Source organism: Rana temporaria, chromosome 2, assembly GCF_905171775.1.
Source record: "Rana temporaria chromosome 2, aRanTem1.1, whole genome shotgun sequence".
Lineage (NCBI taxonomy): Eukaryota > Metazoa > Chordata > Amphibia > Anura > Ranidae > Rana > Rana temporaria.
The window spans coordinates 411,223,081-411,238,655 of NC_053490.1; positions in this window are offsets into that span (position 1 = coordinate 411,223,081).

Below are 15,575 nucleotides of genomic sequence, written 5' to 3' on the forward strand. Positions count from 1 at the left end.
CTAATAGGCAGCAATGACACATTGGTTGGCACTGATATGCAGCACTGATTGGCACTAATAGACAGCAATGCGGCATTGGTTGGCACTGATAAGCAGCACTGGCACTGATAAGCAGCACTGGTGGGAACTGATAGGCAGCATTGGTTGTCACTGATAAGCAGCACTGGCACTGATAGGCAGCATTAGTTGGTACTGATAGACAGCACTGATTGGAACTGATAGGCAGCATTGATTTGCACTAGTTGGCACTGATAGGCAGTAATGCAGAATTTGTTGGCACTTATAAGCAGCACTGATAGGCAGCATTGGTTGGCACTGATAGTGGAGAGGGGGAGTTTCACAATCAGCAGATGCAGATCTTGATTTTTGCCAAAGCTGTTCAGTGTATGAAACTGTCAGCTAATGTCACTGCATGCAGGGAGAGAAACCAGTTGTCAAAAGTCGGAGGGGATGTGGGGTGAGCGGGACCGAACAGTAAAAAAAACAGTCAATGGGATGGTTCTGGGTGGGCCACTACATTCCTCTGGCTCCGCCCCTCTCTGAAGCAGCTCAGTCATTGGCTGGTGTTGAGAGAGTTTGGTCCAGCCCACCCCCGGGCATCGCGACTGAGTTGCTAGTCACAGATCAGCCACGATGTCCGCGATGTCGGGGGTGGGCGGGACCAAGCTCCCTCAACATCAGCCAATGATTGAGATGCTTCAGAGAGGGGGCAGAGCCAGAGGAATGTAGCGGCCCGCCAAGACCCCCATTCCATTGATTGTTTTTTTTAACTGTTCGGTCCCGCCCACCCCGGCATCACCATGACAGCTCGTCTCTCTTCCTGCATGCAGTGACATTAGCGGACAGTTTCATGCACTAAACAGCTCTGGCAAAAATTACGATTTGCTGCCTTGAAACTGTTTCACAGGCAGAGTAGGTTACACACTCTCTTGGATGCAGAATTTCGGGGCAGATCTCTGGAGACAGCATGGGGTGATTAGGGTGTGCCCAGGCACACCCGGCACACCCTGTGCGCTAGCCTATGGTTGACAGACTAATATAAACAAGGGGGGGTAAAAAAATCAGTGTACAGTCCCCACCACCCCCAATATTCAAACCAGACCCTTTAGATCTAGTAAGGATTTTAAGGGGCACTTTAGACTAATCTGCACAAAAAATTATCCAACAGGGACTCATCATGTCCTGCTTTCTTCCTGTATCGAAAAAACATTTCCCTATTTTTTGTCTCTTGTATTTTTTTTATTAAGTTTCTAAGTTTACATACATGAGAAGGTATACAGATGTAAAAAAAAAATGTATAAAACCATACAAAGCATCAAAATGTAAGTAAGGTGTGATACATGACTTTTAGAGTAATAATCAACAGAATGTCAATAACAAGAATGTATGGTTTCTACATATGAGAGCCAGTGGTTACGTCGATCAGAACCACATATGAATGTTACATCAATTTACTTGTACCATTTAACCCATGGTTCCCAATTTTTGTCAAAGGATGTACAAGAGATTGACCTAATGGCAAGGAGTCTTTCATATTGATAATTGAGATTAACTTACTCTAGGACCTATGAAAGGGTTTGGGATGAAGTTAAAAAAACAAAAAAACAACTGTCACTGCCCCTACCTATGACTGGTGTTCACAGCAAGGAGCATTGGAAGGGCGGATGCATGTCAACAAACACACAGAATAACCAAGCTCAACTTACCAACCAATCAGCAACCAACCAAATTCACCTGTCTAACAGTGTGTTAAAAACAGGGGTTTAGTTGCACGCATTTGCAAATACATGCGTAAGCTGCAGGCCCCATCAAGACTCCCTGTGTACTGCAGTCCTAACTCTAAAATTTAAAGTCTCCTCAGTGGAAGCACATGTATGCTAATGCACATATAAAGGGCAGATGACTGGAGGGAGCCCAACCCTCCTTAAAGGAGCAGGAGCGCACTAAACACCCAGCACATGGAAGCAAAGGTGCTAGTGCGTTGCCTGACCACAATGACAACAATACAAAAAACAACTGTCACTGCCCCTACCTATGACTGGTCTTCACAGCAAGGAGCATTGGAAGGGTGGACGCATGTCAACAAACACACAGAATAACCAAGCTCAACTTACCAACCAATCAACAACCAACCAAATTCACCTGTCTAACAGTGCGTTAAAAACAGGGGTTTAGTTGCATGTATTTGCAAATACATGCGTAAGCTGCAGGCCCCGTCAAGGCTCCCTGTGTACTGCAGTCCTAACTCTAAAATGTAAAGTCTCCTCAATGGAAGCACATGTATGCTGATGGATAGATAAATGGCAGATGACTGGAGGGAGCCCAACCCTCCTTAAAGGAGCAGGAGCACACTAAACACCCAGCACATGGAAGCAAAGGTGCTAGTGTGTTGCCTGACCACAATGACAACAATACAAAAAACAACTGTCACTGGGATGAAGTTGCTCCAATTTATGGCAATAATCAGTTTGGCCACTGTTAGTATATGTGTGACTACTATCCTATATGGGGGGGGGGGGATATTTTTCTATACCTATGTGAAGAATGGCCAGAGCGGGATCTGGTGTCATGAGTATACCAGTAATACTTGTGATGATGCTAAATATCTTCTTCCAATAGCTAGTGAGGTTTTTGCAAGCCCAGAATATATGAAGCAGGGTACCAGAATGTCCACATTCCTGCCCACATAGGGAAGATTGAGAAGGGTAATATTTTGCCAACTGGTTTGTGGTTCTTCACCAACAAGCTACTATTTTCTGAGTTAATTTCCAGTGATTGATACAGTGGGATGTTGTGTAATTGTATCTAAAGGCTGTTGTCCACTGCTGGGGTGAAAATATTGTCTTTAGATCTGTTTCCCATGTCAACATAGGAGTGGATTTTACAAATTGTTGCTTTTGCTGAAGTATGCTATACAGTAAAAATGTGCCTTTATGAGAGGATGATGTATTAGTGTAGTAATTCCACACCTGAGAGTTAATTTGGATTGAGGGGGTGGATGTTTAGCCAAAAAGTTAATAAGTGTGTGAGTAAATTGAGATGTTTTAGTGAGGTTATATTGTGTTGCCAATGTTGCAAATGATTTGGATACTCCATTTTCCAGTAAATAGTTTATCCATTGTATGCCTTTCTCTATCCACTGGTTGACTGAAATGTAGGGGATTGGCATTTCCAGTACTTCTATTGGTAATTTTAGGTTTATACGAATGTTATACTGATTAGATTGGCAGAGAATAGTCCTCCAGGCCAGCATTAAAGCATGCATGGTCAGATGGAGGTTTGACACGATAAGCGGTTTCCATGTGTAGCGCCCATCCCAAATCCAGGGGCGCTATTTCAAATTTAGGGGAACTCTGGGCCAGTATTTTGGCCCAGACCTGTTGATTAACACAAATTTGCCTCTGTTCTGGCTACGGTACTGCTTGGTAGTTTCCCTTGTTGCCTGTAGGTGGTGTTGGCATCTTGGCCTTATGTTGGAACATAGGTGTACCGTGGTGTATTGGGTGTCCTTTCTCGGCAGCGGTACAGAGGGAGTGGTGACCCCACTGTGCATGCTGGGGAAGGATACTTAAGGGGCAGACACCATTTTTTGGGGTCTTTGCCTCGTTGCCCCCCTGGCGCATGTGTGTGTGAGCCCGACTTCGGCGTCACATTGGCCCAGAGTTGCTTTCCTGTTAGTAGGCCCAGTTATGCTGGCTGGGGCCTGCAATCCTAAAAGGGGATCCCAAGCTCTGTCCACAAGGGAGGAAGCTGTCTTAATGAAGGAAATCGGGGGAGGACCTGCCCTGGAGGAGACCGGCAAAGTGCTGGTGTCTTGGTGAGGCCTGGTGACTGAATTAAGGAGGGATCCACTATACTGAAAACCCTGCAGTCTGCCGGTATCCGCTTAGAGGCTCTTGCTGCACGGCTAGAGGTTTGGGACTTTGAAATCCTGTGGCAGAGGATTCCTGGACGCATCCACATACATTTAAAGGTCTGTGGCAGTGACCAAATACATTCAAAGGTCTGTGGCAGAGACCAAGTTCATTCCAAGAGGTCTGTGGCAGAGACCGTCTGGACATTAGTTTGTGCATCATCCCGGCTGCTAGGCCATGTGAGAGGGGACTATCTGGGTGAGCAATTCCCACTCAATAGCTGAGAGTGGAGACTGATTGAATATTTTGAACATTCTGTACCGTGGACCTGAACCTTCCCCTGCTCTTCTCCTTCCTTCTACTTTCTCTACTTCAAGTGTCCATGCAGTAAAAATAAAGCCTGACTGTTGAAGGTTTTACATCTGTCTGGACATTGCATTTCTTATGGACTTTCCCACCCTGACAATGAAGCTATAAAGGTAACGTGCAAAACCCAAAATCTAACCAGCAGCTCCGTCGGGGGTAGTGCTACACATGCATCTGCCGGTAGCAAAAAGGTCAGATTGTAGATCTAAGCACAAACAGCATCAATATTAACCCATAGAGATTCAGGAGGATTTCTAAACCAATGTTTAATTTGTGCTAACAACGCTGCAGAATGGTAGTCCAAAATGGCTGGTAGGCTTATTCCCTCCGAGTTTCTATGTTGGATGAGGTGTTTATGGGGGCATCACACTTTTTTCCCCTGCCAAATCCAATGTTTAAGACTTATATTGAATTTTGCTAAATGAGATGATTTTAACTGGACAGGGAGAGTGCGGAACAGGTACAGAATTTTCGGGAGGGCCACCATTTTAAAAGAGGCGATTTTCCCTGAAAAGGATAGTTAAAATTTTGCCATGTGTGTAAGGTCTTGACGGACGGCGTTGAGTAGTGATTTGACATTGGCATCTTCTAATAGTGATGTTTTGGTGGTCAAGGTAATTCCTAAATAGGGTATGGATTGGGCTATCCATGAGTATGGAAGCATGGATTATAGGTTTATGCGGGCATGGGTACCAACCCCTAGATCCAAAATTAAGGTTTTAGTAAAATCTACTTTGTAGTATGACAGGGTACTAAAGTGAGTAAGGACTTCATGGGCAAATGGGAGTGAAATAATTGGTTTGGTCCTAAGAAGTATCACATCATCTACAAATAAGTTGACAACATGTGATCTCTGATGGAATTTAAAGCCTGATATATGAGGGTGGGTACGGATAGCTTCCGTTAGTGGCTCTATTACTAGATTAAAAATAGATGGGGGAAATGGGCATCCTTGCATAGTGCCTTTTGTAAAAAATAAAGGTTTTAGATAATAGACCTTCAGTGAAGACTTGGGCAGAGGTTGGGAATAAAGAGCCAAAATAGAAGAAAAGATGTGTTTCCTAAATCCAAACCTCTGAAGCACAGTAGACATATAGCCCCAATGTACTCGCATCTATAGAAAGAATCATAGAAGGCGTTCAATGAGTTTCTGCATGATGGATAATGTTTATGATGGATCTGGTGGCATCTAAGGCCTGGCAGGCTTTAGTAAAGCCTAGTTGGTCAGGTTTTATCAAAGCTGGGATGATGTCAATTAATCTTTTGGCCAGCAGTTTAGCATAGATTTTAATGTCTACATTCAGTAAGAAAATGGGGTGGAAATTGGATGGTTTAGTGGGGGATTTGCCCGGTTCGGGAAGCGTGACAATATGTGCTTTAAGCATTTCCATTGGAAAGCAACCCAATGATGCTGCACCTTGAAGGACAGGAAGGAGGTGTGGAGTTAAGATGTGTTTAAAAAAATTATAATATTCATTTGTAAGGCCAGGAGATTTACCATTGGGGAGAGATAGAATAGTGTGTTCTATTTCCTCACTAGTTATCATGGCATTAAGAGCCTCCAGTAGGGATGGTGATAAGGAGGGCAAATTTAGTGTAGTTAAAAATGTTGTGATAGCTGGTTGTGAGGGTTGTGGAGTAGTGTAGTCATCCTTTATAGTAGAGTGAGCTGTAAAAATCAACAAAGGTGTCTGTGATTGTTTGTGGATTAGTGATTTTAACGTGAGTAAGGGGGTGGATATTATGTGAGTTTTTAGTTTTTGCTCTTTGAATTTTAAGTCTAATGGCTAGGAACTTGCCTGCTTTATTGTTGTTGGCATAGTAGTTTAGTTTGAGTCTGGGCATGTACGTGTCATTTCGGGTGCAAAGTATTGCTCTGAGGGTGTGGCAGAGCTTAGATAGTTTCTCTGCCAGACAATTTGAGGGGGTTAATTGGTTTTGGTTATCCTCTTGACCACTGGGCACTTAAACCCCCTTCCTAACCAGATCAATTTTCAGCTTTCGGTGCTCTCACAATTTGAATGACAATTACTCAGTTATACAACATTGTACCCATATGAAATTTTTTTCCTTTTTTTTTTTACACAAATAGAGCTTTCTTTTTGTGGTATTTAATCACCGTTGTTTTTTTTTTTTGCGCTATAAAAGAAAAAAGACTGAAAATTCTGTAAAAAAAAAAATCTTGTTTCTGTTATAAAATTTAGAAAATTTGTAATTTTTGTTCATAAATTTTGGCCAAAATTTATACTGCTACATATCTTTGGTAAAAATAACCCACATTTGTGTATATTATTTGGTCTTTGTGAAAGTTATAGAGTTCACAAGCTATGGTGTCAATATCTGAAAATTTATCACACCTGAAGTACTGACCGCCTATCTCATTTCTTGAGACCCTAACATGCCAGTAAAGTACAAATACCCTCCAAATTACCCCTTTTTGGAAAGGAGACATTCCAAGGTATTTAGAAAGAGGCATGGTGAGTTTTTTTGAAGTTGTCATTTTTTCCCACAATTCTTTGCAAAATCAAGATTTGTTTTTCATTTTTTCTCAAAATTGTCATATTAGCAGGTTATTTCTCACACACAGCATATGCATACCACAAATTACACCCCAAAACACATTCTGCTATTCCTCCTGAGTATGGCGATACCACATGTGTGAGACTTTTACACAGCGTGGCCACATAGAGAGGCCCAACATGTAGGGAGCACCTTCAGGCGTTCTGGAGCACCCAGGCCAATTCTGACATTTCTCTCCTACATGTAAAAATCATAATTTATTTGCTAGAAAATTACATAGAACCCCAAAACATTATATATGCTTTTTTAGCAAAGATCCTAGAGAATACAATGGTGGTCATTACAACTTTTTATCTGTATTTGCGCAGCAATTTTTCAAACGCGTTAAAAAAAACAGTCTTGTGCTTAAAAAAAAAAAAAAGTAAAGTTAGCCCAATGTTTTTACAAGATGAAGTTATGCCGAGTAAATAGATACCTAACATGTCACCGAGTAAATAGATACCTAACATGTCACCCTTCAAAATTGCACACGCTCGTGGAATGGCGCCAAATTTCGCTACTTAAAAATCCCCATAGGCGACGCTTTAAATATTTTTACTGGTTACATGTTTTTAGTTACAGAGGAGGTCTAGGGTCAAAATTATTGCTCTCGCTCTAACGTTCGCAGCGATACCTCACATGTGTAACTTGAACACCGTTTTCATATGTCGGCAGGAATTACCTATGCATTCGCTTCTGCATGCAAGCAAACTGGGGCACTTTAACCACTTAAGACCCGGACCAAAATGCAGCTAAAGGACCAGGCCCCTTTTTGCGATTCGGCACTGCGTCGCTTTAACTGACAATTGCGCGGTCGTGCGATGTGGCTCCAAAACAAAATTGGCGTCCTTTTTTTCCCACAAATAGAGCTTTCTTTTGGTGGTATTTGATCACCTCTGCGGTTTTTATTTTTTGCGCTATAAACAAAAATATAGCGACAATTTTGAAATTTTGAAAAAAAATCAATATTTTTTACTTGTTGCTATAATAAATATCCCTCAATAATATATAAAAAAAAACGTTTTTTTTTCATCAGTTTAGGCCGATGTGTATTCTTCTACCTATTTTTGGTAAAAAAAATTCGCAATAAGCGTTTATCGATTGGTTTGCGCAAAATTTACGTTTACAACATAGGGGATAGTTTTATTGCATTTTTATTAATTATTATTTTTTTACTACTAATGGCGGCGATCATTGATTTTTTTCGCGAGTGCGACATTATGGCGGACACATTTTTGGGACCATTGTCATTTTCACAGCAAAATTGTCATTTTCATTTTCACAGCATTTAAAATGCATTGTTTACTGTGAAAATGACAGTTGCAGTTTGGGAGTTAACCACAAGGGGGCGCTGATGGGGTTATGTGTGACCTCATCTGTGTTTCTAACTGTAGGGGAGTGTGGCTGTAGGTGTGACGTCATTGATTGTGATTCCTTATATAAGGGAACACACGATCGATGACGCCGCCACAGTGAAGAACGGGGAAGATGTGTTTACACACAGCTCTCCCCGTTCTTCAGCTCCAGGGACCGATCGTGGGACTCCAGTGGCAATCGGGTCCACGAGTCCCGCGGCCGTGGCCACGGAGCTTCAGACCGGGCCGCCGGCGCGTGCCCGCGACACACGGCTGGGCATTATACAATCACGTACAGGTACGTGATTGTGCCCAGCCGTGCCATTCTGCCGACGTATATCGGCGTTAGGCGGTCCTTAAGTGGTTAAAAAAAAATAAAAGAAATTATTGTTCATTTTACTTTATTTATTTTAGTTTGACACTTTTTTCCACAAAAATATTTTTTTGATCACTTTTATTCCTATTATATGGAATGTAAACATCCCTTGTAATAGGAATATAGCATGACAGGTCCTCTTTACAGTGAGATGTGGGGTCAATAAGACTTCATATTTCACCTTCAGGCTCGGAAGCCTGAAATAAAAAAAATAAAAAAAATGATCCTGGCTTTGATCGTAGCGGTGAGTCGGTAGAAGCACCGGAGGGTGTCGGGAGGGGGGACGTATTGGCAGGGTATTGCGGAGTATTGCGCAGGATATTGCGGTGTATTTCACAGGGTATTGCGGTGTATTGCACAGGGTTTTGCGGTGCATTGCCCAGGGTATTGCAGAGTATTGCCCAGGGTATTGCAGAGTATTGCACAAGGTATTTCAGAGTATTGCACAGGGTATTGCGTAGCATTTCACAGGGTATTGCGGTGTATTCCCCAGGGTATTGCAGAGTATTGCACAAGTTATTGCGGAGTATTGCACAATGCATTGCACAGGGTATTGCAGAGTATTGCACAGGGTATTGCACAGGGTATTGCAGAGTATTGCATAGGGATGGCTGAGCATGGATGGATGGCTGGATCTGTGGCTGCAATTGTCACAGATCCAGCCCACAGCACTGCTGCTGCCTCCGCTCTCTCCCCCTCTCCTCTCACACTGTACCAATTGGTACAGAGAGGGGACGCCGGTTTGTTTACAAGTGATCGCTCCGTCATTTGACGAAGTGATCACGTGGTAAATGGCTGCTATCAGCGGCAATTTACCGTGATCCGTGATGTGAGGTCACGGATGATTCCAGGAGCGCCCCCCAGGGGGCGCGCGGGAGCAAGATTCTTGGAAGGACGTTTCTTTCTGGCTATCAGGGTTTTGTATCACTGATGTGTTACATCTCTACATGAGTGTTGTCGCAAAGGTATTTCCCTCCTCCACCTGTAGTGTGATGGGCGCATGGTCAGACCATGTGATATCTTGGATGGAGTGTAATGAAATCATATATATAGTGTCCAGTAGATAATTGATATTTAGGTATTAGATGATGATGTAAGTTATGTTCCGTAGCAACACCCAAGTTCTCCAGAGAGTGTAATTTATTTGACTTCCAACACAGAACAAAGTCCAAAGTTCACAGATGATACAAATCCAACAGAGTACATATAATTCAGAGTCCCATTTCTCTTAGATAAATTCTAGACCTGTGCCTTCATATTCATAGAGAATATATTCAGAGAATGACTAGACTGACTTCCAGAATTATATTGCCTATCCACTCAATGGCTGAGCAATTTGATTGGCCATCTTTGATCTACATTGTGTCTCTCAGAGTGACAGATAACGACCGCTAACCAGAGAGAGGGCTGCAGTCATCACATGCCCTAATTTTCATTCTTGCATATTAACATCAACAAGTCTCTTTTGATATGTGCAATTATATTAACAGGTACCAAATGTGGCCTGAGTACTGGTTTGATGTGTAAAATAGACTTGTCCAGGAATCTTGCATATTGACATCAACAAGCACATCAGAGTCATTATCTGTCCCCTTTGATATGTATAGTAAATCTTGTTTGGCCACTAACCCCTTTGTTCAACAAAAACCCTTTGATGTGTAATCTTGAATGCCTGTATGTAACACATATAAATTGTGCCATACATATAACACAATATATAAAATACCTACACATATATATATTAATATTACAACATGGAGGAGTTAGACACTCTCTGCAACAACAGCTTGTCTACGAGGAAGAAATCTAAATGTGAATAGGAGTTATGCCTAGGAGAATAGTAAGTAAAAGTTTTTTCATCAGCATGATGACACTGCCAGGGATCATAAAGTTCTTCACTGGCTAGGAGGTCACATAAGAGAGAAGAGCAACTCCTAGGCAGAGAAGAGGCATCAAGATCCAGGTCAACAGTAGTATTGAAATGCCCATGTATTACCACGTTGCCCATTTGCACCTGTGAGACTCTCCTGAAAACTTTCCGAAGAAATCTCAGTTGGTACGAAAAAGGCCAAAAAGCTGCAGAGTCGCAATTGTTTATAATGAAGCAACAATGGGAAACATTCTGCTGGTTCTAGCAGCAAGGTAGAGATACCATAAAAGAAGTCTAGTAGACGCTAGTTTATTTTGTCCCTGGTAAGTTTTCCTCACTCAAAAATGTACCAGTGTGAAAATGAGAGATGAATTTGTGTGTGCCTAGTGTACCAATAATGCTACATATTATAAGTCTCAACTACATATACATTGGTAAACAAAACATTATTAGATGTCATGTTTGGAATATGGAAAACTAAAGAAATGCTTGGAACTAAAATGTCACATAGCTGCAGTACGTTTCCAGTATTTTCAGAGCACACAAAATCTTTTTTTTTTTCTTTATTTAACTGTGGAAAGAAAATCATCTATTTCATGAAATTGTATTTACATACAGCATGTTGAGGTGAATATGACAAATGGGAGAGTTGCTTCCCATGAAGCATGTACTCATAATATTTTCCGACTGAAATGGATGTGGCTTACCAAATTGCTAATCATTCCCAGTCATTTAAACATGCAGAAAGTCCTGAATGAGGAATGTGAGTGATAGGCAGCAATTCATATATATTTTCATGAGAGAAATCTGCTTTGCAAATTGACAATCTGCAGAGCCGAGAATGGCAGAGAGGGAAAGAGAAATACGGTACATCTGGATTCAGATAAAGTAATAAATGATCTGTCATGACTAATAGCCAGAGGAGAGACTTGGCAGCTTAGTCTGATTAAATAAAAGACCCCAACTCTCTGACACTGAACACTATCGCTGAGAGCTTTAAGAAATGTACTACTTTTACAAACACTGAGATTTTCTGTACAAACAAATGATTTAGTTTTAGAAATTATATATTTTCCATGAAAGACAATTAAATAGTATGTTTAATCAGAACTAAACAAAATTGGTAAAATAGCATTTAACACCTCCAATCTCATATTTTCATTTTTAAGCAGAAACAATGTAATTGTCTTCTTCGTTTTTTAAACCATACAGATTTTTATCTGTGCTTATTTACTGTTATTATTGTAATGTTTATATGAATGTCATTTTGATAAGTCCTACAGCTTCATATATGCCTACTGTACCAATAGTGTATTGATGGTAATTCATTAACAAATTTGTAACTGATTTTTTATCAGTGATTCACTGTTAAACTGTGCAGTTTTGCGTATTTGGTCATAGTTTTTAGTAATGAAAACAGAAAGAGACTCACTTTAAGGAAAAGGATATATATTTATTGGAACAGTTATACAGTATATAAAAGAAAACAGTTACATATAAAATAAAAAAAAACAACTTAGTGGTTGTAGTTGATGCTTCTGTACACCAATGAGCCCCTGGAGCATATCCAACTCACAATGTCAGTGGATTTAAGGCATGCATTGCATATTCAAAAATCCTGGCAATGAGTCTAACTATGGTTTGAGGATTATATTATTCCTAGCAGGCTACATGTATCATACATTCTTAACCAATCACAACTGATAAAAACAAGGTAAACCATTTGCAATCAATAAAGAGGCATGGTTGTATGAGCTATACTGCATCAACAGTGCATGACAAGGTAATAAGATGAAAGACAAGCACCACTCCAGGTGGACTCACCATACATCAGCCCCTCCATTGTACGATTGTAAGGTTTCATTTTTTTCCAGAATGACATACTGGATTACTTCTTGAACCACAGAACTATATTTTGGAGATTTTTAATTATCTGCTGACACTTTTTTTTTTTTTTTGGGGGGGGGGGGGATTTATATTTCAATGTTTTTGTTAAGGTTTTGATAAAAACAAAGAGAAGGGTACAGTTATACAGAGACTGTCATACAGTGAAACATGGTAAGGAAAATCAGTTGAATGGAAGTGCATAACATAATAAATGAACAAACTTAGGTGAACAATAAAAACAATACTAAGTGCTAATGCTACACTCAGACACCCCACCTGGGAGAATACTGTGTCTGAGGGGAGACAACACAATGCACCTATAAACTTTTTTTAACCTCCCTGGCGGTATGATTCTGTCTGGAATTACGTACCAAAAGCGGTACAATTATTTTGCAAGGAAATTTGGCATTTTATACTGTAGGCCTGCAATTCTTAGGAATAACTCATTTAAATCTGATCAAACAAGAGTCTAGTAGGCATCTCGGGTATGAATTTTTTTTTTAAAAACAACATTTTAAATTATAAATAATTATAACGAATAATAATATATTTATGATAAAAATTATTCAATAATGTAATCAACTCAAAATCACTGAAATTTGCTCAGTTGCAGAATTGTCGCTGTCATTACTTTTATTTTTTTATGACGAATTTCCCCACAAATCGCTATCGTACAATTCTGCAAGTGATTATAATTTATTATCGCTGTTTTCTAGCTGCTCTAAAACCATTTTTGACATAAAGGGATACTTTTGCAGGCAGAAAGAACAGTTTTTATTATATAAAAGAACATGTAGGGCACTGGACAGACCACTAGGGACAAGGGGGGGTGTGTATTTTTTACATACAGTACTGTAATCTATAAGATTACAATATACTGTATGTTATGTGTTTGTTTATTTTTTTGAATTTGGCGCCGTTCTCCGCCCCCGTACGTCGTAACGTCACAGGGAACGGAGATCGGCGGCACACTGGGACACTGTGAATCGAGCGAGCACCCAAGGTAAGTAATTCCCTGTCTGTGGATGCTGCGAAAGGTAAGCCGCGCCGCTGCACGCTCTGCACATCTACCCGAGCGTGACTCGGGGATACTGATCCTAACATGGAAAAACCACCCCGAGTCACGCTCTGGGATACCGCTAAGGGGGTTAAACTGATCTTTTCAGGTTTAAAAAAAAAGGAAAAAAATATAACACCACTAAATATTATCATAAGCATTGTGTAGAGTCTAGATAGGCGTATATTAGAAGGGGGTCCTTCCCATTCACCCAAAATGAGTAACAGAACATGGCATAAAGTAGGAATGATCCTTAAGATATAACTATTTAACAACTATTTAACAACGGATAGATTGGTGAATACCTATCATCTGGCTTGAGGACGAAAGAAGGTGTATACTCTTATGCCGCGTACACACAAATGTTTGATGTAATCTTGTTGTCGGAAAATCCGACCGTGTGTATGCTCCATCGGACATTTGCTGTCGGAATTTCCGACAACAAATGTTTGGGAGCTGGTTCTTAATTTTTCCAACAACAAAAGTTCTTGTCGGAAATTCTGATCGTCTGTATGCAATTCCGACGCACACAAATCCTACGCATGCTCTGAATCAATTAGACGAATGCTCGGAATCATTGAACTTAATTTTTCTCGGCTTGTCGTAGTGTTGTGCGTGACCGCGTTCTTGGTGATCGTAATTTCTGAAAAACATTTATGTGACCGTGTGTATGCAAGACAAGTTTGAGCCAACATTCCGTCGAAAAAAATCCACAGTTTTGTTGTCGGAATGTCCGATCGCATGTACGCGGCATTAGAGTCTTGGAATTGTAAGGTAGACGCAAAACCTAGAGGCATACAAAGTAATTCACATACAGAATAAATGTCATAGGTATATGGATATATATATATATATATATATATATATATATATATATATATTTGAATGTTGGTTCTATCATGATATTATTCTGATTACTACAAAATATTTACACTCTTGTTTCTGTGATACATAATTCAGGCCAAAATTATTGTTTTTTTTTACATGACATGTCATGTTTCTGGTTTCTTATGTCACTTTTAATTTCTCTGTTTTAGTCTCCTTGGCTTCTTTTTAGAAAATGCCTGCATATAAATCCTGTAATGTTCAGAGATGGATTTAGAACTGCTGTGAAGATCGCGAACAGTATGGCTATATATGCATTTATTTATATAGACACTGATAAATGGATGCACTTTGTATACTCGGATGCATATGGTATTATGGTATTCCCTTCATTAGATTAGTATATATGTTTATAGTATTTCTATTCCCTGTTTACAGTAGCGTATATATAATATTGTACTTTTAACAGTATATTGTGATTTTATTTTTGTTTTGTTGTTAATAAAATGTTACCATTGTAGTGCAATTGATGGATGTAGGATAAAAGGTATACCTAATTAAGTTCAGCTGAAGTTGAGATTACTCGTGGACTCATTACAGGTGTATCCCTGTTATGATTGAGCACATTCGGCGTGAAACATGTTAACAACTGCTGTCATCTTGTGATCTGGAAATTGTGATGTCTTTAAAGTGTAAGTAAACCCACCTATCATTTTCAGGCAAGGAAGCTGCCATCTTGGCCTATGTTTAATCTGCCATGATGCTGCACATGTGATCAGTTATGACACCAGTCATTGGATGGTTTGACAGTGGTTGAGAGCACAGCCAATGTGACAGTTGGAAATCCCGGCATGCCGGAAATGTAACTGCTTTTTGAAACTGTTAAATCGATGGGTTTACTTCCGCTTTAAGATATTGATCTTATGCAATTAAGTTTGGATTTCCCTGGCCATTAGAGTGTGGTCAACCTTTGCTGGAAGAGAACATCCTGGACTGCCGCACTCTGTAGAAGACGTCTTTATTGTAGAATATAATCCAATCATGGCAATACAGTCAAAATCAAATGAAACAGGGAAAAAAGGGTAACACGTTTCACGTCATTAGATGAAGTGAACAAAAAACAAAATGTGTTTAAGAAGGGAGTGGAAGGAGCCACCAACCAATCAAAATTTAAAAGTTTAAGTGAAAACACCTTAACACATAATTGGATCTAATACTACCAGAAATTTGAGAGCACCTGTAACTGGCAACTAAAAAAAATGTGTGTAAAGCTAAAAGCATTCAAGATTTCTAAAATGCCCTAGTGTAGCGCACTCAAAAAAATGGGTTCAAAAACAGTTATACAACAATCAGGTGATCATATATGTGTAAATAAGTGAATATGAAATGAGCTGGAATAAAATGTGAACAAGTGCAGTAGTCATTG